Raw genomic sequence first — 24937 nt, 5'->3', positions numbered from 1 at the left:
GTGGAGAAAAGCCAAAAAGGGGAGGAAACTCGACTTAACGTTGGTCTTATTTAAAAGACCTTCCCCTGAATGCACGTGGTAGCACACCCCATCCCCCAAACAGTATTCCTGTCCTGATACAACATGTGCACAGTTCTATTATTTACACAATTTAAGGGGTTAGCCTAAATTCTGGTCTTTAAAAAGTGCCTCTGTTCGAAAGTGGACAGAAGAAAACACTTCTCTTCAAGCTAGAAACTATACTTCTACAGGTGATAATTTTGGAAAGTCATGGAACATGCAGAATAAGGCCTTAAGCACAGGTAATGGCTGTTATCATCTATCTACTTGCAAGAGACAGACAGACAGACAGACAGACAGAGCCGGAGAGAGCGCTCGGGTCTCTCCTCCGGCGCATCCCGAGCCGGGCGCAGGCCGGGCCTCGCGCTCCGCAGCCGCGGCCCCGCGCGCCGTGGCCCCTCGGCGGCCGCTCGGGCCCGGGGGCAGGGAAAAGCCAGGCGGACCGAGTCGCCCCTCTCGCAGGCGCGGCTGCGCTGTGTCTCTGGAACAGCTGGTGCCCCCGTCTCCGCGCGCCCCTCTCCCTCCGGAATCCGGCGAGGATTCGGAGGGCCCTTCGGCCACCACCTCCGCCCCGCGCGGGGGTCAAAGAGCACCCCTCGCCCTTGGTAACCGGGACAAAAACTCGGGGGCCGTCTAGACAGGTCAAGGTGCAGGATATGCTGCGTCCCCGCGGCTCCTTCCGGAAGGGGGCGGGGACCCGCCAAGGGCGCCGCGGACGCGCCGCGGCCCCGGCCTCGGCGGGCTTTTTCTGCCTCTCCACCCTCTGCTGATCAAAGTAGGAAGTTTGCATGACAACCATGGTGAAAGGGACTGAATCACAAATGAACGCGATTTCGCCGATGTTGATCTATCCAGCCTCCATTGTCCCCTTTCAGACGCAGTGTGAACCCTTCCGGTGCCGGCGAGCGCGCGGCATTCACATGCGCGCTCCGGGCGCACAAAGGCTCCCCGCGCCCCTCCCTGCCGTCCGGCCGCGGGGCTCGGGCGGGCCGTGCGGCGCGCCTCTGCGCTTAGCCCTGCTTCCAGCCGAAGCCACTCGAGCGTCACTCCCGCCACCCCCCAGGCCCGGCAAAGAGCGAACTCTGTAGAAAAGGAAAGAGCCCAAGGAAACCGGCACTAATGAACTTTCCATGGCCACCACCACGTGCGCCGTGATAAAATATCCCTCCTTCGGCCCGCAGAACTCGACTGGAGATTTGATTACGAGCTGCTTTCAAGGCCCATGCAGTCCACTCTGCAATGAAGTCGTTCATTAAACTGGAGTGGACCGCAGCATCCTTTATCCGCTAAAATATCAAGTTCAGAAAATGAGTGTTTGAATTTTTTTTTAAGTCTACACTCAAAAGACCCTAAAGAAAGTAGCTCAAAGCGCACAGTCAAAACACAGATTACGTTTTTATTTACACCTTTAATTGCGCCACTTAGGCAGCGTAAGTTGTAAATAAAACCAAAAACATAGGTTAACAGACAAATTGAAAATCTGTTTGAGAAACGAAAGATTAAATATGTCTTGGGACTTAAAAGCTAGAAAACAGAGGTAAATTCTTAAATTACAATTTATCAAGCAGATCGTTAACAGAATGATTATTATGGTTTCTCCCTGCCCTGCGTGTGCTTTAGTATATTTCCTTGTCTGGTCCATACGAATAGGCTCATAGTACTTTCTGCGTGTCCACAAAGCAGCATTTTTAACCTCAGAGTGAAGAGTTGGCTCTTTCATTTAAAAAATCTAACTGTAATCAAGAATCCGTTCTCTCTCCCCCCTCCCTAACCCTCTCCTTCCCCAGTCAAACTGTAAACACCGAGGGGCGATGCTATCACTGAATGGAGAGGGTCTGAGCATTGGTAAGGCGCTTCTGGAACCCTGGATGCCTTCTTTACACACCACAGTATTTCCCGTTGAGATGAGACCACTCTCGAAACCGTTTTTTTTTTTTTTTTTTTTTTAAAAAAACTGACCTGACGTTCTGAGCTGCGTGCAAAAAATCCTGAGTGTATAAGATTTGAGCAAATCAGGATGTCAATATGCGAGACCTCCCACAACTTACTTTTGAGAGCTGTATTATTTGTTCCCTGGGTTGACGCTTTTTAAAAAACAGTCGCCACATGATAACCTTCCACCAAACGGGATTGTTTTCCTGATTTTGAAAGTGGAATTTGAATATAGTAGTATTGTGCCTATTTTAACGCCAAAATGTTATATCTAGGGATCAACACGTGAATCTTGCCGATTTCATACATCTTTGAAGGCTAACTGGCTTTTTGATGTAATTGCTGGCTCTTTTAAGTAAATGTTCTTTAGTAGAAAGAGTAGGAAATGTTACAGGCAGAGAGCTCAGAAAATGCCACGTTACAATCTTCACTGAAAGCAAGAAAGGAAAACACCCAACATGAGACTAGTAGTGTTCGTTTTACAGAAATATTTTTTAAAAACTGACCTAAAATGCCAATCAAAGCATCCGATCTTGTGAGAAAATTTTAAAGAAAACGATGCTTATGCATCATGGCAGCTACTTACACACTTATTAAAATGCACATAATTGGGTCTAAAATGATTCCACTCAGCTGAACTACATTCACTCAACTTAAAGACTGTTCAGGGAATAATTGAGCCTTTTTCTCCCCTCAAAGTGTTGTGATTATAAGAGTGCAATAAGTATTGAGACAAGTGGAATAAAACTAAGTCTTTCTTCCTATACTATGAAGATTCTGAATAGTACTTGTCAATAAAGCAACTCCTATTGTAGTCTTAGGGAAGCATTTCCTCCACCCTGGAAGGAGGGTCTCAGAGATACTAACCTCATTAAAATATGAATGAAAAAGGCCGCCATCATTGTAGCAGGAGAAAACCGATTCACTGGCACGGTTTTCTTATCAGCCATTACTTTTACAGACAGACTCATTTGGTATACGTTATAAATACAAAAACGATCTGTTACAATTTCACTGCTATCTTAGCACACCCTCATCAAAGGAAATCCTAACTTTTGCCATTTTGGAATCTAGCTACAACTCTAAATCATACTTGGTATATGTCGTGTTTATTATTATTTTTTTTCCTTTAGGCCTCTTCTGACCATGTGCTTATTGTGTGAGCAATGACATGGGGATGGGAGGAGGTACTCAGATCCCAACTTGAAAAGGGAAAAAGGTAGTTGAAAGTTTTGGCTTTGGTTTCTTGAGAAAACTGGAGTTAGGGATCTATTCCAGAGCGCTATGGCAACACTTTCATAACAGTCAATTACAGGGTGCCTCCCATGTTCGTTCATTACTGTGTCTCTGTTCATCTTGTAGCAAATTTCTTGCTTGATATAGCTATCACAATTATGTTACAGCGTACAGTCTGATGTGGAGACTGTCCTTGTGGCACACTGTCTTTTTCACAGCAGTCTGACAATTTTGGAGTGTCCCTCAGCTAGGAAACCAGTACTTAACCTGCTTAGTGACTGATAGTTCGTTTCACGTTGTTGCAAAGATTTTCTTTCTAGAGGTTTAGTTAACGTAAACATTTTAATTGCGTTACAGCAAATATTACATCTAGTTTAATCACTAACTTTTCATCCATAAAAATACTGAAATCACTTCTGATATTAGTTAAAAGTCAATATTTAGAAGTGAAAATTCAAACCTTCTTCGCTCTAGGCTACAGCAGGGAAAGCCAGAATTCAGAAACTCTTCTAAGTTGATGGGATCTATAATTAGCGTTTATGTTAATTGACTGCTATGAGTTTGTTGTGTGACACTTCTTCATATAACATGCAGATAGCATTGACTGTTTAGTTTTATTAAACAATATAATTAGAAACCTAAAGAAGCTCATTTCGATGAGGAATAGTAAAGGTTGATACATTTTCCAGTGTTCTGTATATCAGAAAAAATGAATGCCATCTGGACTTAGTCAATAAGAGAGATTTTAAGTAGCCTTCGTTCAGAGAGCCAAACAACAGAATTAATATTAGTTTTTCCATAAATTCGATGTTGAAACAGGTGAATTTGTACAATCAATAAAACCTTGGGGGCAAAAATACAAAGATTGCAGCACAATTTACCACAAATGACACAGGAAATTTATGAAAGTAACATCAAAATTCTGCCCTCTTTAATCCGAATCCTGGAAAAAGGCACTCTTATTATTTGAAATAAAGTATTTTGCAAGTGTTTCCTCTTCTTATTCGTGGAGATATTATGTCTACATAAAGTATACTCTCAGGTTGTGAGAAAACTGGAAATAATAAAATAAGAACAACGTGATTTGGGGGGAAATTTCCCCCAGAATTCAAAACTATTAAAGTTTCAGTCACATTTTCTTATTCTGGAGCCTGTTTTCAACTTAACAGTATAGAAAACTTGAAAGTGTAGAAAAATCGCGTGATGGGTCACCATTAATGAACTCCAAACGCGGGCCATCTAACTCAATTTGACTTTTTCCTAAAGTTAAAAAAACACTGTCTTGTCATTATTAAATACAAAATTGGCACTGCCATTTGATTTCTCATCTTAAAAATTATCCTATTCGTCTTTAAAAAAAACTAATTTTCAAACATTTTAGGTGAACTGAATACAGCTATCCACGTGAAAAATGTTATAATTTTTCAACCTTTGTTAAAAATCACTCTAAGCGAGGATTTAGAACGACCTTTTCATGCTGTTTCTGAGCTTTGACCTCTGCTGGCTTACCCCGGAAGGATTTTGCAGATTAAAAAAAAAAGTAATAGAAGAAAGTGACAGTGCTTAAAAGGGCAAAGGCCGTAAGACTGCAACAGTAACAGAGGTGATGTGAATTTGTTCATTCGCTCAACAATATTTATTCAACTCCATCTCCGTGTCAGACAAACATACCTCTCTAATTCGGACTTTTTAAAGGGGACTCTTCCGTGATTCTGAATAAAAATGAAAAGAAATACTTGAAAAAGACTGCCTGGAAGAGAGTCAATAAATCCTAGTTGATGATAATATAAAGATCACATCAATACAATATCTCTGTCCTTGCTTGACAATTTCTGTCCCCCCCCGCCCCGATCTGCGTGTCTTTCACCATCTTGCTACTGAAAACACAATAGTTATCCCTTTCTAACCACCTCTGCAAAACACTTTCTCAGAGCAGAAGAGGCGAAAAGTCACGTTTGGGGAGCCTGTTGTGGCATTTCCCAGTTTCATCATCTGTGTACTTGTGGGCAAATGGTGACATTTCCCTGGAAAACCTTAGAGGTCTCAGAGGAAAAGGACGAAAGAATGGGATAAGTTAAGAAGCTCTGGGTGTTCCGTCTCCACAGCTGTGGAAACACGCACGCACACACCAGTTCCCGCTGGCTGCAAAGGAAGCACTCTCTCTTTTTTTTTCTTTTGGCCACGCCATGGGCATTCAGGATCTTAGTTCCCTGACCGGGACTGAACCCGCGCCCCCTGCAGTGGAAGCCAGGAGTCTTAACCACTGCCAGGGAAGTCCCTCTTTCTTTAAAAACATTTTTAAATAGAAAAAGTTACACATTCACTTGATTTTTTTCAATCCAGAAGGAACAAAAGAATAGAATAAAAAGTAAGGCCGATGCTCCCCCAGACCCTAAAGCCCAGCTCTCCTCCCCCCAGAAACATTCTAAGTGCACCTCTGTGAGTGTGTAATGAATGTGTGTGTGCATGTATGTGTGTGTCCGTGTTTGCACGTGTGCCTCTGTGTGTCCATGTGTATCTACGTGCGCATGTAGGCGTGTATGCATGTGTCCGTGTGTGTGTCCATGTGTATCTACGTGCGCATGTAGGCGTGTATGCATGTGTCCGTGTGTGTGTCCATGTGTATCTACGTGCGCATGTAGGCGTGTATGCATGTGTCCGTGTGTGTGTCCACGTGCATATGCGTCCATGTGTGAGTGTGTCCGTGTGTGCACTTGTGAGTGTCCCTCCTCCTCTTTTTACAAGATCCGAGCACAGCACACCCCCGTCTCTCTCACTTGGGGATGAGAGGGTTCAGCCACGTCCGGGAGGCTGCGGACTGTCTCCTGCCGCTCACTGGATGAAGGCACACTTACTATGGGGGCATCAGAACCCAAATCCATTTAGATTCAAAGACGCCCTACATCCCAAGGGCAGGTTCAAAAGCGGAGCTCCCGCCCACGTGAGCTATGGCAGAATCTCTCCGGAATATTTGTTAAAAATCTGTTTGGGGATATATCTTAGCTTACTCTATCCTGAAACAATGGTTTTGGGAGGGTCGGGGCCAGCGTTTTTAACCCCCTTTCCTGGGTGAGGAGCCCCAGGCCCCAGGGACTTCCTTCCACGACCGACCGATGCTGCCAGGTCATTGCTCTCCGTGCCCTCCAGGTCCTGCGCCTGAGGACACAGCAACGCAGACACTCCGGCCGGGAAGACCTTGGAGAGCCCACAGTAGACCCCCCCACTTTTCAGGTGGGGAGACTGAGGCTCAGACGGGAGCGACCTACCTGACCACCACCTGGCCGAGCCAGGGTTGGAAGCCAGCTGCTCTAGGCGGTACACACGCTGCTGCCCTCCACCAAGCGACCAGGTGCGGCCACTCCCCAGATTCCTAGGTGACGCCCTAACCCCCAGGACCTCAGGATGTGACATTTGGAGATGGGCCTTTAAAGAGGTGATGAAGGTAAATGAGGTCGTGGGTGGGCCCTGGTCCCATTTGACTGGTCCTGATAAGAAGAGGAGATCAGGACACAGACACGCACAGGGGGACGGCCGCGTGAGGACACGGGGAGGAGACGGCGTCTACACGCCAAGGAGAGAGGCCTCAGGAGGCACTGGCCCTGCCCTCACCTGGATCTGGGACTTCCAGCCTCCAGGGCTGAGAGACAACACGTTTCTGCCGTTTACGCCGCCCGAGCTCCTAATACAGTCCCAGAGCATGGAGCCCCCACCTGAAGCCTTGCTAGTGCAGCCCAAGCCCAAGAGGTGACTGGGGGCTGCTCGAGAGCCCGCCATGACGGGGCGACGCAGAGCAGCACGAGACGCGCGCTGGTCTGCCTCGGTGCACGGGGTGCTGTGATCCCGTCTGAGCCGGAGGCAGGACTCTGCACGGGCCCCCAGGCACCTCCATCCTGGTCTGGCACCACCTACAACCTGCTGAGGGCTGGACCAGACGCTGGCCTCCTTGCTCTCCCGGAGTCCTTGCCGGTAAACCTGGGACGCAAACAACACCGCTTCTAGTGTATCTGATCAGGTCGAGTAACCGGTAGGAAACTCTTTCGAGAGTTTGACACGACAGGTAGACGCAAAGGGTTATGATTCCTTTCCCTCTGATGGATGCTGACTGTTTTAGTTCGTAAATGCCTTCAAAGCGACGCCGCCTTGAGCACAGACTGAGTTTTGCACCCTCCGTACTGGTGGGCTAAGCAGCATGGTCCGGTGACTCCGAGGCAGTGCCTTGAAAAGTTGGCCTGAGGACCCCTTGTCATTTTCTCCCCTTCCCATCCTCTCAGAATGCGAGAGCTGTCAGCATGGACATCCAGACCCATATGGCACTCCAAGCGTGGTCGCCACCACCCGCTGCATCAGACTGCCTGTCTCCAAGACCCGCGGGCAGCTGTGTGCTCGGGACAGAGCGGTGGCGCTTAGAATCCTGCTGACGGCGGTCGGGCTGGCGATGGCGAGGGGTGGCACCCGCGCTGACTTTTCTATTTTCTGCTTCTGTGCTCTGCCCAGAACAATGAACAATCCCAAGAGGTAACATGAGATCTCTTCCTTCCTGATTCTCTGTGCGTCTGGATACATATTATCTTTCTGCTCTCGCTAACACCCAGGTCTTGGAAAAGGGTTACGCTTCTAAATCGGGAGTAAGAAACACTCTCCCTAATGCTCCCAAAGGGAAAGCATCCCTGCGCATGGTTCCGCCAGGTCCCGGGAGCCTGGGCTGCGGGTGGAGTGAGGCTTTCAGGGACTTTGCCTCAGGGCTCCACGATCGCAGAGGCCACGGGCATCCGCTAAACTCCACTCACCGAGAGCGGTGCTGGGAAGTGCGAACGAGTGGACTGTTCCGACGGGCAGGGCAAGGTCCCTCCCGGTGCGGGAGCCCCGAGAACGGTTCACAAGGAGACACCCACAGCCGAGAGAGTCTGCCACGAGTCACAGACCTAAGCGGTGAAATCAATCACTTGACCGACGTTTATTGAGCACCTGCTAGGTGCCAGGTGTTGGGTTAGATGTGAGGAGACAGCAGGGAACAAAATGATGGTGGTTCCTGTCCCCCCAGAACCTGTCCTCTGGGACAGGCCCTCTGGGCCCCTACCTGGAATCACACAGGGGCCACGGTGGCCTCGGGGTCCCCCAGGCCACCACCTGTTTTGTGTCGTGAGCCATGACTGGTTTTTACATTCACAAATGGCTGAAAAAATCAAAAGAAGAATATCTTGTGACACGGGAAAATGATAGGAAATTCAAATTTCAGTGTCCACAATAAAGTTGTCTAGGTCTTTCCAGAAGACTCTTGCCCGGCCCCACTCCGGCGAGCCAAGCTCCTTTGCCCAGCTGGGCTCCTGACAGCTGTTCCATCCTCACTCAGCCCCGCCTGCCGAGTGACGCGGTCCCGTCTCCGTGGCTCCCGCCTCCCCAGCATCTTCCCTTCTCTGGATGCCAATAGCGCCTCTCTCCTGGAGGACCCAACAATAGTTCTTCCAGATGTGTTTACATACACGTGCACGCGCACAGGTAGACACACGTGCACGCGCAGACACTGAGTGAGCCACATCGTCCCCGGTGGGGCGCAGAGATGCTTCTACCCGGGGCCTGCCTTTACCTACCCGTACGCAGGGACACCACAGTAACTACAATACTGAAGCTTCGCACACATGCCTCGGTCCAGGACCCCACCCCCTGATGGGGTGGAAATTGTTACCTCATGCTGCAGGCCAGGAAACGGAGGCCTCGAGAGATTCACAAAGTGATTTCAGGGAGGCCTGGGATGGGACACATGCCCCAAGCCTGTATCTCCGCCCGGCACCCCATAGCCAGCCCCACGGTGGACGCGGCAAATGCCTGTGGCCTCCGCGGCCTCCTGTCTGTCCTCCGGGCCTGCTGCCCGGGGCCTCTGCCAGTGAAACCCCCTTCTCTCCATCCACGAGGCCTGCCGCAGGGGCCCCGTCCCTGTCCTGTCCGTCCCACTTCACCAGATGCAGCCCCCGAGATGCAGGCCTCTTGCTCCAGGTCACAGAACTCGTGTATACGCTAAGCCGGAAGCTGATCGGGCCCATGTGCTGCCAAAGCCCTTCTCTGAGTGTGGGGGGCCAGAGGGAGTGACCCTCCCCCTGCCTTCACGGCGTGTGCGCTGCCACGCACAGCCCTGGACAGACACCTGTCACCTCTGGCACCGAGGAGGCGCCCCAAAGCTACTGTTTCTAGAACAGTCAGTGTCACGGAACTCAGTCTCTCACCTCAGTCATCTTTCTCGAAGACAATCAGTGCGTTGCTTTCCCTCCAAAGTTTCCAAGGAAAGGATCGTTCGAAACCACCAGATGCAAAGCTGCAGTGCGTTCAACCCAGCTCCCTCACCGAGGGCTGCGCGGCGCCCACCGCCAGGCCTGGCTCCTTTTGTGCTGGGGAAACAGAGCAATCCTCTAAATGCGTCCCCTTTATCCCTCCGTGTTCCTCCCGATTTGTGGATTCAAACAATTCTGATTCTGTGGACCAAGGCGCAATTAACAGGACGAGGGATTTATGAAGGATAAGTCATGCCAGACAGTTTTGACAGCTTGTTTTGAGTGTGACAGAATTACAAAATGCATTATGTATTTAGACTTTTGTGCAGCGTCTAATACCAGGCTCGTGAAATTATTCTTGCCAAGTGGTCTGGACCAGCCTGGATGAGAGCAGTCTCAGGTACCGGAAACGAAGGCAAAGATCAGAGACAAAGGATACAGCGCGCTCAGCTGCACGCCCAGATGGAGGCCAGGAAGGGGGCTGCATTTCATGAGGGCCGTGGAGGTCAGTGTTAGGATTTGTTTCCCTAACATGTCTCTTGTTGATCTGGAGGGAGAGGCCGCTGCCGGCCACCACGCTACGTGGGGCGGGACGTGCCAGCCCCAACTGGGCGGCCCTCGGCCTTAGCAGCCAGCGAACAGGAAGAGGGGCTGCAGAGGGCTCCCTACCCACCCTCCAGCACCCCCATCAGCTGAGAACGCCCAGCAGGAGGGCAAAAGGTGGGAACACAAACCCACTGAACCTTATGGAATCAGCAAGACAGAACTGGGAGGCCCCGGGGTCGCCAACTCGAAAGCCTGCATGGATCGAATTGTGTCCCCCTAAAAGATAAGCTCACGTCCACACACCCGGTGCCTGTGAACGCAGTAGGGTCTTTGCAGATGCAGGTAGATAAGACGAGGTCATATTCAGTGAGGATGGGTTCTAATCCAACGTGACTGATGTCCTCATAGGAATGGAAGAAGAGACACGGACACCCAGAGAGGGGAGGGCCACGTGCTGACGGACGCAGAGACTGCGGAGGTCACATCTCCAAGCCAAGGAGCGTCAAGGAGCGCCAGCCCTCACCAGAAGCTAAGAGAGGTAGGGAACCCATTTTCCCTGGGTCCCCAAGAAGGAACCAGCTGCCAACACCTTGGTTTTGGACTTCTGGCCTCCTGAGCTGTGAGACAATCCATCTCTGCTCAAGCACCTGGTTTGTGGTACTCTGTGGCACAAGTCTGGGTTCAGAAATGAAGAACTAACAAATGAGTCCAGTGGCCCAGACACCCTGGGGCAGGAGGTGGAGCCGGCCGTCACCGGAGAAGCTGGGGAAACCACACTCTCCCACGCTGGGGAGTAGATTCATTTCCCTCCGGGATCTGAGTGGGAAAGGGGGCGGGTCCACCCTCTTCAGGGTCCTTGGGAGGGTTCAGGTCGGGGAGGGAGCAGCCAGCAGGCCGCTAGCTGGCACCCCTAGTTCCTGGTGCATTCTGTCACGGCTTTTGTTTGTATTGATCAATTGAAACGCATGCATGGCCAGGGTTTGGTTAATTAACCTTAATTCTGTGCTAAGCTACTGTAATCTTTAATTCTCTCCCGTCACTTTATGCCCTCTGATAATTATTATTTTTATCGGTTCAGGGGTATTGAATCATCTGTTTTACTTCCTCTCCCTGAGGATAGCGTGGCACCTAGTCTTTCTACATGCCCAAATGCTAACGTCAATGTTTTCTCGCTTAGCCAGAGCGTTTGCTTAGTCGGGCCACGTCGCCTCTGTCCGTGTCTTGTATACTGTCCACTAGCGCCAGTAACAGCAGAGTGTGTGGGAACCGAGGAGGAGGGTGCTAGAGACCCAGGGCTGGGGGCTGGCTGTGTGCGAGCCTGCTCTGGGTGAACAGGGCTGAGGGCACAGGGCAGCCTTCCCAAGTCTAGAAACTCCAACTCTGGTATCATAGGCTCCTTTTATGTCATCCTGGGCTTGATCAGCACAAGCCTGATACCACAGACACTTATAACATCATCTAATTAAATACCCAGGAGGTTACAGGTGATGAATCCTCTTTTTTTCCTTGACATTCTATCATTTTCCCAGGGGCTTCACAAAATAGTGGAAATAGCCCCCAGACACCTCACAGAACCAAAGGAGAAGAAGTGACACACCTATCAAGCAAACATCTATTCTCTTATTTCACAGAAATTGAGAACACACTATGAGCAAAGTATTGTGCTATGTGGCGTAGAGAGTGGGGAGATACAAGATAAAATGTGTCCTTCAGGGTAGAGATGTAGGACGGCACACAAATAACTCGAATAAAATGCAGGATTTAACAAATGCTCTAAAAGAGCTACAAAAATACTTGAATGTCCAGAGCGTGTGAGGGAATGTCTGTGTTTCAGTTTCTGACAAATTTATCTTTGAGAAAAGCTAAGGAAGTGTCCTTCTAATGCAACAGGGAGGGGAGTACGGTTCGTTTAATCAACGGTGCTAACACATATGACTTGCTTTCAGCTGGAAGAAAAGAAAGCTGGATCATACCTCATACCATATACAAAAACTGCGTTCTGTACAGACTCAATGTTGAAACATAAAAGCACAAACTATTGGAAGAAAATTCAGAAAACTATTAGTATGACAAACGGGGGGGGGAGGTGTTCTTGAACAAGATGAGACACCCACAGGCATCATGAAAAGAGACTGTCTGTGGGGCAAAGGGTGCAAAGCCACAGACAAATCCCAACCAAGAACACGCGTGGGCAGCATGGAGCTGCCTGTCCTTACACGGTGACTTGGGAAATAACGTAAAAGACAAACAACCCAACAGAAGATGGGTAAAGGATACAAATAAGCAACTTGAAGCACAGGAAATCTGCTTAACGACCTAGGAGCCACTGAAAGGGAAATTAAGACGAAAATGAAATGCCATCTTTCATATTTTAGATTACCAGAAATAAACAATTCTATTATCTGGTGCAAAAATGCAAGAAAGGTCTCATGCACGGCCAGTAGGCATATAAAACGCGGCAACCTTTGGGGAAAGTAACCTGGCGACATGGATTCCGGTGAAGATGTACCTACTCTTTGACCCCTGCCCTCTGGAGAGTCTGTCCCGCAGAAATCGCATGCACCAGACGCGGGGACGTGGAATCAGGAGGCTTGCTGCCTATGTTGCTGTAGTAGCAACAAACCAGAAACAACCTGTGTGTCCATCTGTAGGAGAACGGTCCCATTGGCCAGGCTAGATCTCCATCCACTGACCTGGACGGGGTCCATGACATATTTTCATTAAGTGAGCGTCTTAGCTTGGGCTACCATAACAAAACACCACAAATTTGGTGGATTGACCAGTAGAAAATTTTTATCGCAGTTCGGGTGGCTGGACATCCAAGGTCAAGGAGCCGGCTGATTCCATGTCTGGTGAGGACCCGCTCCCTGGTTTGCCCATATGGCCACATTCTCTCTGTGACCTCACACGGCAGAGAGAGAGAACTGTGGCGTCTCTTTCTCTTCTTATAAGGACACCAGTCCCGTCACATTGAGATCCCACCCTATGACCTCATTTAACCCCAATCGCCTCCTCAAAGACCCCATCTCCACCCAACACGGTCACGTGGTGTGGCGGCGGGTTAGGGCTTCAGCATGTGGATGGGGAGAGCAAGAGTCCAGTCTATAGTGTAAGGAGAGCATTCAAACTTAACGTTTAAATTCACTGAGGACTCCCCTGGCGGTCCAGGGGTTAAGACTCTGCGCTTCCACTGCAGGGGGTGCGGGTTCGATCCCTGGTTGGGGAACCAAGATCCCACATGCTGCACAGAGCAGCCAAAAGAAATAAATATATATATAAAATTCATTGAACATTTCCACAGTCTTCAGAGGAATATATGTAGCATGATTTTACTATTTTATTCTATGTTTTGGCCGTGCCACACGGCATGTTGGATCTTACTTCCCTGACCAGGGATCGAACCCAGGCCCCCTGCATTGGGAGCACAGAGTCTTAACCACTAGACGACCAGGGAAGTCCCACTATTATTTTTAAATGACTAAAAGACAAAAACTAAAACATATCAAATGGGTATGTTTGTGCAGGTTTGAGTGGGTGTGGAGGATGCTGGGAAGGAAGTGCTCTCCCCCTGGATTATCTGAGTGGGTGGGAAGCCACCGGGGAGTGGGGGGAAGGGACTGTTACAAACTTTTTTTTCTGTGTATCTCTAGTTCAAATTACCGTGTTACTTCTGTAATGTAAGTTGTTTTTTTGTTTTTTGTTTTCGGTACGCGGGCCTCTCACCGTTGTGGCCTCTCCCGCTGCGGGGCACAGGCTCCGGACGCGCAGGCCCAGCGGCCGTGGCTCACGGGCCCAGCCGCTCCGTGGCACGTGGGATCCTCCCGGTCCGGGGCACGGACCCGCGTCCCCTGCATTGGCAGGCGGGCTCCCAACCCCTGCGCCACCAGGGAAGCCCCATTGCATCTCGTGTTCTGACGCGCAGGCCCAGCGGCCGTGGCTCACGGGCCCAGCCGCTCCGTGGCACGTGGGATCCTCCCGGACCGGGGCACGAACCCGCGTCCCCTGCATCGGCAGGCGGACTCTCCACCGCTGCGCCGCCAGGGAAGCCCTGTAATGTAAGTTTTTTAATGAAGAAAAATTTGAAAACCCAAAGTAGAGTCACCAGACAGGCATGTCCTCTAGTTCGATTTAGGTACCACCTGAAAACTGCTCCAAAACCCATCAGGGGCTCCCAGCCCCCTGCTCCCCGCTGTCTAGGGACCCCCAGAAGCCCCCGGAAACCCAGCCTCTGGGCGGCACGGCCTGACCCCTCCCCAAGAACTCGGCTCCTTCCCTGAAACCCCGGGACAGCCGCCCACAGAGCTGTCTGGCTAGACAGGTGATCTTATGAGCGGACCCAGCAGCCTCTGAAATATTAAAGGCTACTCTTCATCCCACGGTTTTACATAGAGCTCTCCAGACAGACCAAACTCAGAGCATTCAAGTGGCCGGAGAGGCCTCCTTCCCTCTGATGTTTCCAGAAAGTTCAGGACGAAGGGCATGAGAAGAGCCCAAAGAGCCTAATTATTTTTTCACTTGACTTAAACAGTGGGCAGGGGAATAAGACCTCTCTTAATATAAATTTTAAAGCCTCTCAGTTGACCCTCTGTCCTCTCCAAGACTTCTGTTCGTCCTCTCAGTTCACCTTATCGCGAGCAGGGCCCCCGACTTTTCCTGCTCTGTCCCACCTGAAGCTCGGCACGGGCGCTCGGGGGCCGTGACCCCATCGTGCAGTTCACTTGGAGCCGGAGAGAAGGGACGTTCGAGTCCAGCCCTTGAAAGGCACGCGTCGGAGCCCCCGGGCAGGCCGTGGAGGCTGAGGCAGCTTCCGCACCCAGAGCCGAGCCCTGCGGGACAGCGGGTGGTCTTCACGCCCCTGCAGAGCCACACGCGGGGCCCTCGCTTCGAGCACCGTCATCTCTGCCTTTTAAGTGTCTCTCCTTTGTTAGAGACCTGGTTACAGACAAAGATTCTGCCCCCGCCAGGGAAACGACTGCCCCCCAGCAGCGAACACTGGCTTCGGAGCCTGGGAGACCACAGGAGGGAGAAGCTGCCAGGGGGCTGCCGTCTGCGGCTGGCTCGGCAGGCCTTGCCCTCCCCGCCTCGCTCCGACCTCGGGTGCCCTTGGCCGTCCTGGGTGTCCTGCCTGCATCCCCGTCTGAGCATCTCCGCGTCTGCTGGCCTCCCTGCGAGGACGCCAGTCGCTGGATCGGGGCCCATCTTTATCCAAGATGGCCTCATCTCAACTACAAACATATGCAAAGATCCCATTTTCACGTAAGGTCACAATCTGAGGCTTTGGGTGGACGTGCGTTGCTGGGGCGGGAGGGCGGGTAGAGCGCTACTCCATCCAGCGTACCGCCTCACCAGAGTCGCGTGTGGTTTTTCTCTCATGCCCCTTCCCTCCTTTATGTCCTGCTGGTGTGTCACTGTCTCCGAACTGGATCTGACCTCAGCCGAGGTCCAACACCCGCAGCCAAGGGTTTCAATCATAAGATGGCAACGCAACTCCAGGGGCGCCGTTCTTCGTAAAGTTACAGCCACAGCTTTCTCTAGACACCGGAATTCCGGATCTAAGTAAAGAAAATTCCTGATCTCCGCAGAACAGGCCTTCTCGAATTTGGTGCTGTTGACATTTAAGGCCAGATAATCCTTTGTCGTGGAGGCTGTCCTGTGCTTACAGCGCCCCTGGCCTCTACCCGCAGAGGCCAGTAGCACCCCCTCCCCCCAGTTGTGAAAAGCAAGCCCGTCTCCAGACGTTGCCCAGTGTCACCCCCGGCGGAGAACCACCGCTCCCCAGCCAGTTTCCCAGGTGTAAGCCTCTGCTGAAGCATTCTGGCGGGACAAACGGCTCTGCCCGCCCACCTGGCCCTCTGGCCGCCCTGTTCTTGCTCGCAGCTGTGTCAGGGGTGAGCCCTGTGCAGCACATCATGGCATCCTCGGCCTAGCAAGGCCAGCCCGACCCCCCTTGCCTCGCCCCGCGGGTGGGCACGCTGGCCTCCAGGCCTCTGAGAGCGGGGGCTGCAAAACGGGTGACCGTGTACACTTTTTTGGGGACTAGGCTTCTCCTCGTACATAGACCCTGAAAAAGAAAAAAAATGGGGTCATACGAGGCCAAAATTCTTGACAATCAATCTTCTCTGCCTTCTACATTCACTTCTTTTTAAAAAATGGAAATTTAAGGAATGGTGTCCATATCTGGCACTGGCCTCTGTTGCTTAACACTAAGCTAAATTAAAGATTTTCTTTCCCTCAAAATTGTGTGAACTTGCGCGTAGGTCATTAGAGTAGTCGTGACATTTGAACTTGGGAGGTTTAGATAACATTTAGAAGGCTAAAAACGTGTTCGGACAGTAGGAGAGGGCCTCAAGCCTCAGACCGAGGACTTACTGAGTGCACGGCCAGCTACTGGTGTGCTGTCCGCCTGCGGCTGGCTGACCCTGAGCTTATCAGGCTGTCCTACCCGGCCTTTCTCCTCCCCTCCCTCTGCGGGTTGGGATACGAGCTCTTCCTTGTCGGGGGCCGCGTGCTGGTGACGCATAGCTGCGTTCGGACACGGGAGCGTTCCTGATTTGTCTGTTTCCTGAGCGCTCCCTGGCTGAGACTTCAGGAACTCTGGCTGCTTTCAGCACCTCACAGTCCAGCGGGCGGACGGCAATCGGACATCCAGGCAAAACGTGGGCACAAGTGGGTGATGGCTAAAGGCACAGAGATCCAGGGAGATGGCTCGTCCGTGGGGGAAAGGGGGACGTTGCCTCCTCGGTTCCCTGGAGGGCTGAGCCTTGAGCCCCTGATGTCCTAGGATGCATCACACAGACCTGGGAGAACAAGCCCCCCTCACAGCAAATCACCCAAGTTTTTGGTGAAAGTGTGAGAACCAAGTCAGCTTGGATCTCAGATAACAGCTTGAGCAGGTAAGACAGAACGTGTGTCAACATCTGTTCAAAATCGTAAATAGGAGTTTACTTAGATCAGCGTCTGGTGGGACACTCCAGAAGCGAAAATGAGACTGAAATTTGGAGAGGGAAAAAAATTGGTTCTGAAGGTTCAGCCTGATTTTCTTTAATGGCTGATTGATAACAAAGACAGTTCCACCTTCTCTGCTTGCCGATCCATGCACAGCCCTGAGGGCTGTTTCTTTCTCTGGGTCACTGTCTTTTTAAACGATTCTTTGACCATTTGGGGACCAGGACACCTTTTTACGCCATGGCTTTATTTTATGTTACCAACCATCTCCTCCTCAGTCTATGGTCAGAAAACAAAATACACTAGTTTCTCCTTTATCATTCAATAAAACCAAAACATCTTCAACGGCTAGCCACTCACGCTTGCTGACGTACAGATCAAAGATAGCGAGACATCTCTGGGGGATCGCCTATGCCTTAGAGGAGCTAAGAATAAAGCATACGGAGATAACGCATGTGTGGCGACTTGGGAAGCAGCATAACCGCGCGCGGACAACTGCAGAGCCGCGTTTCCAAGGGCTTTGCGCCATCACGGTTCATCCCCAAACGCGCTGAACCCGGGACAGCAGGTGTCTGTGCCTCTCTTCCGCAGCCTCCCGCCCCGTCCCCAGCAGGGAAGGCAGGAGAGAGGAATAAGCCAGAGCTGGGCAGTCCAGAACCTTGACACGTTTTCAGTTGGCAAACCAATGGAACGGCTCTAGACCCACAGACATCGAGAACAGACTTGTGGCTGCCAAGGGGGAGGGGCGTGGGGGAGGGATGGATTCGGAGTTTGGGATTCGCAGATGCCAACTGTTATCCGTAGGATGGACAGACAACAAGGTCCGACTGTAGAGCACAGGGAACCGTATTCAAGATCCTGTGACAAACCCCAATGGAAAAGAATATGAAAGAAAATGTTTATGTATGTGTGACTGAAGCACTTTGCTGTACAGCAGAAATTACCACAACATTGTAAATCAACTCTACATCAATACAATTTAAAAAAAAGGAACTGCTCTATGTTCAATCCTGGAACATGCCCATTAGTCAGAGAGAGAGGGAAAACAGGAAAGTCTGTGCCAATTCCAAAAAGATTCTCAAAGCAAAGTTAATGTTTGTTCCCTTTATTTTTAAGTACGTGCCCAAGTTGGGGGGTGGCAGAGGCTGCAGATCACCCAGGTAATAGGGTAGAGAGGGTCCCCGGAATGAGACCCCAGAGAAGACCCGGCTGAGCCACGCCGTGTCAGGACGTTCTTTAGGACGCACGGGACGCTCACTTTCCACAATTGCCCTCATCTGACTTGAAACCCCTCGGGAGGCCGAAGCTGACATCAGGTCTGAATTCCACTCGCCGCCAGCGTCAAGCACAGTGAAAATCCGAGCACCTGTGACCGGAGAAACGATCTCTGTGGGATTAAAGCGATCTTCTTATTCAGAAGAGGAAAATATGCAGTTTGTAATGACCTGCTCCTGGTGGCAAAGTCGGTCCCTGGTGCCTCAATCTAATGGGACAAACTTTTAGCGGCTTTGCTCTCCCTTCGTTGTCTCAACACCCACCAAGAGGATTAAAAATAATCTTCTCTTTCCCTTTTAATTTTACGTCACCCCTCCGCCCCCCATGCCCTGGGGACAGCATGAATTTTTAATCCCCGTGGTTTGCGGGGAGGGCCGGTTAACCCTTGCGGAGGCGCCAGCCAGGACAGGAAGCCCTGGGGAAAAGGCCCCTCCGCCGGCCCCGCCGGGGAGAGCGCTGAGCGCTGCGCCAGGCGGCCGGGCCGCGGTCCCGTGCCTTTCCCCGCCCCCGGGGCCACCAGCAGTCGGCTGACCAAGCCTCCGCTCTCTGCTCTGTGACGGGCGACCGCGAGCTGAGGGGTTCGCGCCGTGTGCGCATAGGCACGGCCACACGCGGCGCTCACGCACGCATGCGTAACAGGCATGCGCACACACAGGCACTCGCCCACGTGTGCGCGCGTGCGCACGCCCGTGTGCTCGCACACACACGCACGCGCTCGCTCCCGTCCTCCGGGTTTGCATTTCCACCCTGGCCTCTCCGGAGGCGGCTCGGGCTGAGAAGGGGATGTGGCTGCTGCGGGCAGTGCCAGCCTGGGGAGACGGCCAGTTGCGCCGCCGTCCCGGGCAGGTCCTGGGCTCTTCGGACAGCTCGCCCCCTCCAGCCGGAGCAAGGGGCTGGCACGGAGTCTGGAAAGTAGAGGGGACTGCAGCCTCAGGTGAAGAAGAGACCAACGGTCCTGCAGGTCCCAGACGCCCCATCCCTCCGGCGGGGGGCAGCAGGCTGGCCGGGCGCTGAGTGGACGGGTGCCGGGCAGCCCCTTCCGTGCCCTTGTCCACGTGTCCAGCGGGCTGGGGAAGCTGGGGCATGTCGCCTCTTCCTGGGGGATGGAGCTGAGAGGCCAAGGCGGCTGATACCCTCTGGGTCAGGAACGTTCTCTGGGAAGGGAGGCAAAGGCAGCTGGGGACCCGGTTCCTGAGGGAGCGGTCTGGGCTGAAGTGGACGCGGGAAGGGCGGTGGCCGTGCAGCCCCGCGCGGAGGGCAGGAGGGGGCTCCTGCGGCTCAGAGACGAGCCAGCAAGCAGGCTCAGACCCCCGTCCCGGTTCCCTAGCCACCTTCCACCACCAGGTGTTCCTGCTGTGGCGCTCCGAGCGCCTGCAGACGCTTCTGGGACAGACCCAGCGTTCGGGACACGACATGGTAGTTGATACCGACGCGTGTTTTCTTGCCTGTGGCTACGGCTCCGTGGCCCCCTGGGGGTCTCAGGCCCCTCCGCCCCTGCATCCGGGGAGGTTTTCAGGCAGACCCTTCTGCCTGCCAGAGTTTGAGCCCATCGGGAGGGGAGACCAGGAGCGCCTGACCTCGGAGGGACAGTTTCCCAGAGGTGGGAACACCTTTAGGTCAAACACACCAGGTGTAAGAAGAAAGGGGAGAAAGTTATGGCACCCACAGGAATAAGAAGGAAGACCCGTCAGAAGGACGTAAAAGGCTTGAACCCACAGAGCCCAGGCCGCGGCCCCCAGGGTCTCCTCTTCATCGTCACGAGCGGCCCCCAGGCTCCTGGACGACGGGGGTGTGCAGATGGGCGCTTGGCTCCCCTCCCCGCCTGCCGCCGCGGACTGCAGAGGCCAGCCGGCGAACCCCCAATTCCAGGATCGCTTACAACCGGGGTTCTTTATGGGACGTAGGTCTGGCTGATCCGCTGTGTTCATCTGCGACCCAGAAGGTGGCGTGAGGGGAGCCCATCTTTGGGCTGTTTCTGCTGGCCTGGGGGTTCTGGAGCGGCCCCCGATACCCCATCGCGGGTCCCGCGAAGGACGAGGGTGTCTGTGGCTCGAAAAGGCAGCGGTGGAGGGCGGGGTGATGCCATTGTCTCCTTTTTGTGGCGCGAAGGCAGCAGGCGCGTCCGGGCTCCGAAGCAGAGTGGCCACCGGTGCCCTTGCTGAGCCCGAATCTTGCTGAACGCCGTGGCCGCCTGGCCATGGCCTCCCGAGTCCCCCGCTCCTGACGACGGCAGGGAGAGCCGCTCCCTGGTGGCTGTGTGGGGGCATATGTAAACCCGCGTTAAATCTCTTGCTGTTTAAAATCGCTGCAGGGATTCTCACACTCAGCAGAACCCTCCCTGAGACGTGGTCTGGTACAAGAATTGTCTGCAGGCAACGAGCCCTCTGGGGCGGGGATCTGGGGCCGCTGTCCTTACCTGGGTAGAGGCACTGAGATCGGGTTCCATTGAAAGCGGCACCCCGCTAATCCCAGGCCTGCAGTGGCAAAAGAGCGATGTGAGTGGCCGTCTGCGACCGCCTGGGACGAAGCGTCTGCGGAACAAGGCCAGGCTTCGATGAGCCCGAGGTGGGCTGTTGACTGCGCTACGTCGGGAGATTAACAGGCTTTGGGCTGCTCTGCGCTGGGGCTCCAAGTAATAGGTTTGAGGCAACGTCACTCGGGTGACACAGTAGATGCCTGGTAACCTGAGGCGCACGCACTGCACCACGGAGCCCCCGGGTCGTAGCTTCTCCCCAGCGGCCGCATGGCAGAAACTGCTCAATGGTCACCGTCCTGTTTCTCTTTTTTAGTTTTTAAAAAATTTTATTTATTTTTGGCTGCATTGGGTCTTTGTTGCTGGGCGCGGGCTTTCTCTAGTTGCGGCGAGCGGGGGCTACTCTTGGTTGCGGTGCACGGGCTTCTCGTTGCGGTGGCTTCTCTTGTTGCGGAGCACGAACTCTAGAGCGCAGGCTCAGTAGTTGTGGCGCACGGGCTTAGCTGCTCCACGGCGCGTGGGATCCTCCCGGACCGGGGCACGAACACGTGTCCACTGCATCGGCAGGCGGACTCTCAACCGCTGCGCCACCGGGGAAGCCCATCTTTTTTTTTTTTTTTTTTTTTTTTTTTTCGCGAACCCGGCTCCCCTGCATCGGCAGGCGGACGCGCAACCACTGCGCCACCAGGGAAGCCCCCCATCTTTTTTTTAATTAAAAAACATTTATTTATTTTTGGCTGCATTGGGTCTTTGTTGCTGGGCGCGGGCTTTCTCTAGTGGCGGCGAGCGGGGGCTACTCTTTGTTGCAGTGCGCGGGCTTCTCACTGCGGTGGTTTCTCTTGTTGCGGAGCACGAGCTCTAGAGCGCAGGCTCAGTGGTTGTGACACACGGGCTTAGTTGCTCCGCGGCACGTGGGATCTTCCCGGACCGGGGCTCGAACCCACGTCCCCTGCACTGGCAGGCGGATTCCTAACCACTGCACCACAGGGGAAGTCCCACCATCCCATTTCTTTCTCCTCCTGGACACAGCTCTCTTGCAATCAGGTGAGCACTAGTGACAGAGTCCCAGCCGTTGTATGTGGGCAGAAGTGAGACACCCCACCCACCCATGAAACCTTCCCGAGGAGCCCTCTGCCCCGTCTGCCCCATCCTCCCAGGAGTGCAGAGAACACTGAGGACTGGATACGAGGAGCCTGGGTCCCTGAGTGACCAAGTGGAGTGGCCTCCCCTGCCAGCCGGCACTGGACCCAACGTGGGCAGGAGGCCAGCTCTCATCGTGGGAGGCCTCCCCTCTCTTTATGAGCGGTAAAGATGCACGCAGCATCGTATATCAACACTAGAGCAGGAGTATTTCTCTTTTTAAAAAATGAAACAAAGAAAAGAAGTAAAAGAGAAGACGATACACAATAAAAGCCACCAAAAAAACATTAATGATAAAGGTGCAAAGGACCCAAGTATATTGTCTTGAGGACTAGAAAAGCCACTCTTTCTTCTTTAAGAGGAAAGGAAAATGGAGAGTGGAAGGAAACCAGTCAGGCTGTCGATTACTGAACGCGCTAACTCTGCTCGTTTCCTTGTAGATGGTTGAGAAACATGAGATCAACTTACGCTAGACCCTAGGTCCTGGGCCCCCTCTGGTCACAGGAAGAAGAGTCAACCAGAGACAAAGTGACAGCCACCCTTCACGAGCCCCACCCCCCCGGGACTGTCCAAACCTCAAAGGACAGGACAGAAGCAGGACCACCAGGGACCAGGAATGGAGACCACACAAAGCCAGTGGCGACTGCTTCGCCGCTTCCTGCTAATTGTTTTGCATGAGAGTATCATGTATCTGTGTGTGGTTTCCATCTCACGAAGAACAAGGCTACTTCTGAGAACTGGAACTCCTGAAATGACATGGAATTCTTTTGATTTCTCAAAAAAATAACCCAAACTATTTTTTAATGTCACAGTAATAATCTGTTCATTATGGAAAAACATTTGAAAGGTGAGCAAAGAGAAAAGCAGCTCAGGTAAGGCCAGAGATGACCCTGTCACCACCGCAGTGTATAGTCTGTGCCCCTTCACCCCAAGAAGAGATACTCACACACGAGGCTCATCTGTATACACTGATTAGTCACCTCTTTTTTGGACTTAAAAACTGGAAGACACCCTTCTGATATTTTTTACACGCTGCCTCGCAGGTTCCTGTGGACGTAATTTTATTCACAATTGTTCTCCAAATGATATGTTTATTACGGTGTTAACCGTGGGCTGACGATGCCCGTCAAACAACATAGGCGTGGTCCCCCGAGTCCTGTTTGCTAGGTGTAGCCTCCGGCCCTGCAACCCACACGCACGCACACCATCTCTTTCTTTTGCTTACAGGAAAATGCAAGAAAGAACTCGGGACAGTCCCCCGACCCCCTTGCAGAGCCATCACCACACTGGGGTCTCCAGCCGCTGGTCCTGCTGCCTCCTGGGCCCTCACGCTCTCAGCACGTGGCTGAAGTGCGGGCGGGCTGGCGGTCACCTGCGCAAAGCCACCCCCGACCCTCAGGCTGACACACCCTCTTGTGTTGCCCCTCCTCTGCTCAGGCAGGTGTCCCTCAGCCCCGGGGCTGGGCCTCAGCTCATGGGGACCCTCGAGCTGGGCCCATTCCCTTGCCCCGTGGTCTCCTGACCGTGAGATACGAGCAGGAGGCTCGTGGGGATGGGGTGTCGGGGGTCTTTGGGGCAAACTCCCCACCTGTTAAGACTTAAGAACGGAATGCGAAACTTTTCCCTCCTCTGCTCTGAACGTCGTCTACATGTGGCTCCTGGAGATGGGCGGCCGGGCGGGGACGGTGAAGAGAACCAGCCCATGAGGCCGAGCTCTCTCCTGTCGCCAAGGGCGGCAGAAGAGAAAGACGGAAAGGAATGAGGTCACTCGTGGCGCCCCTGGGCCACTGCACTCACCGCCGCCACCGCAAAAGCACCTGCGCTCAGACTTTTTATTGTGGAGGATAGGAAATGCTCTTACGGCCAAAGTGCTTTGAGCTGGTTTGTGTGTTCTTTGAAGCTGAGGGCTTCCCACGGCAACATTTTTGCGACGAGCAGTGGTCGCATCCTACAGCTCTAGTGCCAGGAACTGGCAAATCCAGAGCAAGTCCATTCCTCACTGTCGTCGCGTGCTGTGCTCACGGTGGCTCCTGCTGAGACCTCTGGGCCAGGGTGCTACCTCCCCCGGGGTGAGAATTCCTTCTCCACGCCACGCTCAGCGCGGCCTGAACACATACGTGGTGCGTTGGCTCAGGGCAGTCACGGTGCCGGCGCACGACTCCGGGCCTTCGGCAGCCGTGAGCCAGGAGCCAGGCCGCCGGGGCCACCGCTGGGCTGGAAGAACATCGGCGGTGCCCGTGGCGCCCTGGTTCCCTGGTCTACGCGCTGTATAGACCACCGAAGCCAACGCTGTTTCTGCCGTAATACCTGGTCTCAGAGGAGAAGTTCTGATTGTTTCCGCATGGGGAATCAGGCATTACTGTGGCATCGTTTGGGTATGAATAATGTTCCCAATTGAAATATCTTTAGGCTACTGTCCCATGCTGAGAACAGCCATCTGCTGTGGTGGCTTTCAACTTTTTGGACATGACCCACTTTTTACATTGGAACTCATTACATAAAGTGTCACGAGATAATAGTTTCCTTTTCTATAAGATGCACTCTGATATTTTACGTATGTTTTTCTAAGCTAGTTTCACCCCACTGTACTGACTTATGGCCCACTAGTGGGTGGCAGCCTGCAGTCTGAAGGTTGCTGATGGACTGAATTCCCCTCTGCCTCTTAGCTGTCCTGTTGCAATAGCCCACCTCTCTCACCTTGTTAGCAAACAGGGTCCCATGTACGGTTGTGCAGGTTGTGTACTGCACGGCCCCAGGACACCACAGTAATGTTGTGCGGTATGCAACAGGATGGGGCAGCTCTATCAAGAGCTAAATTGACTTATCAGCAAATTAAGTTAATACCAGTTAGTCAAAACTGAGTCGCTGAAGCTCTCTGAGCCTCCTCTTCTATATTCCTAACATGAAGCTAATTGAAATGGCCTCATTTACCTCCCAAAGTTGTTGAAAGAATTTAACAAATACTTTCTCTATTTGAACTTGACGTTCCTAGCAGGCCGGCACGATGCCTCGAGGGTGGGGTCAATTCAAGCAAACAAGACTTACTTTCTCACCCCCCCCCCCCCCC

The 24937-nt window shown here is 52.6% G+C and overlaps 1 protein-coding gene across 1 annotated transcript in view; it reads right to left on the bottom strand.

Annotated features, from left to right (window-relative positions):
* The window catches only part of CNPY1 (canopy FGF signaling regulator 1), a 36160-nt gene that overhangs the window by 6134 nt on the left and 5089 nt on the right, over positions 1–24937 (bottom strand).

The sequence above is a fragment of the Physeter macrocephalus genome, chromosome 5 (assembly GCF_002837175.3).
Source record: "Physeter macrocephalus isolate SW-GA chromosome 5, ASM283717v5, whole genome shotgun sequence".
In the NCBI taxonomy this organism is placed as follows: Eukaryota; Metazoa; Chordata; class Mammalia; order Artiodactyla; family Physeteridae; genus Physeter; species Physeter macrocephalus.
This window is presented reverse-complemented; position numbering and strand designations above follow the sequence as displayed.